Below are 1,700 nucleotides of genomic sequence, written 5' to 3' on the forward strand. Positions count from 1 at the left end.
TTTTTTTTTGCCGAAGGTGAACGCTTTTCGCATTTCCGGCGGCGATTAGATTTCTCAAGTAAAAGTAAACAAAGCCGAATAGGAGGGGAAAATAAACTGTCAAACAGTGAATTTTCTCAACTTCTCAATATTAAATTTTTCATCGGAAAATATATGATTTATAAAAAGAACTAATAAAGAAAATGTAAAAAATCGGCGATTTTTGTGAAAGTATTAGCACGTTAGAGTACATCTAAAGTTTTTAAGGCGTTGTTTTCTTTTATGTTAGGATTGTCAAAATCGGCAAAACCCAAGTTAAAAGTTTTTTCTAGAGATTCGAATTAAAAAGTTTTCAGTTTAGTTGAGGCCATGCAGATTTTTTTTAATTTTTGTAAAAAGTTTGATCAGAAACCTGAGATCTACCACATTTTTTCTAAATCTACCACATTTTTTTCCAGAATCTACCACACAGAATTTTTATTAATTCCGATCACTGGTTAACGATCTTGCTTGCGCATGTGTTCGTAAATGAGAGAGCCGAGCGCTGCTACTAGGCTCAGTCGGTAGAAAACCGTCATATAAAAAGGTTGTTTTGCGCATGAGTTGTCCTTTTTTCCCAAGCAAATTTCTAACGAAAAATTATCTGCGCCAGAACAACCCCTCCCTTTGAAAATTTGCGACCAACTGAACGCTGACAATGCAAAAGTGAATTACAAAACAGCTAATCAGTGATCGGACTTTTAAAAAATTCTGTGTGGTAGAATCTGGAAAAAAATGTGGTAGATTTCAAAAAAATGTGGCAGATCTCTGGGTTTGGATCAAACTTTGGACAAAAATTAAAATAATTCTGCAAGGTTTCACCTAAATTGCAAACTTTTTAATTAGACTCTAAAAAAAAATTTATTTATAGTATAATAAAGTGCAAGATTGAAGTTGCTAAAAATTGCGTTGAGTTTTGGCAAGGGTTTTCCTTGACAGTGTAAAGCAGTTCCTTCCATATTAAGATATTTTTCGAACGTATTTTAAGAGATGTCTGCAACCTGGCGGAGTGCTGCCAACTTTTCTTTTTATCACATCACGAAGCAGCGAACAAATGTGGCACGTTCCAGAAACAGCTAATTGGGATTTGCCGATTTTGACAATTCTCAAGTAAAAGTAAACAATGCCTCAGAAACCTTAGATGCACCTAAATTTGCTAATACTTTCACAAAAATCGCCGTTTTTTAATATTTTCGCTATAAATTCTTTTTATAAATCATATATTTTGCAATTTAGCACAGTAAAACCACGTTTACTGTCGAAAAATTTATTACTAAGAAAATTTACGATTTTACAGTTCATTTTATTCTCCCATTCGGCTTTGTTTACTTTTACTTGAGAAATTTCATCATCGCCGGGAATGCGGAATCTTGTATTATATCATACCAAATAGTTTTTAGTGTTGGACAATTTTTGCTCTTAAAATTAAGAAAATTATATCAAGCAAAAATAAAACTACTCAAAAACGCAAATATGTGGTAGATCTCAGACCTTGAGTGGTAGATGCTCAAAAACGTGGTAGATCTACCACAATGTGGTAGAACTCCAATCACTGCAGTTAATATGCGCGCAAGCAAGTCGGTACTCACCACCATTTCTGTTTCTGCCGTCCCGCCAGATTAATAAACAAAAATCGCTAGAATCCTGCTAAATAATTTAAATTCTGTAAACTCTTATGAAAA

Source organism: Rhagoletis pomonella, unplaced genomic scaffold (genome assembly GCF_013731165.1).
Source record: "Rhagoletis pomonella isolate Grant_MI unplaced genomic scaffold, Rhpom_1.0 Rhpom_scaffold_00008, whole genome shotgun sequence".
Lineage (NCBI taxonomy): Eukaryota > Metazoa > Arthropoda > Insecta > Diptera > Tephritidae > Rhagoletis > Rhagoletis pomonella.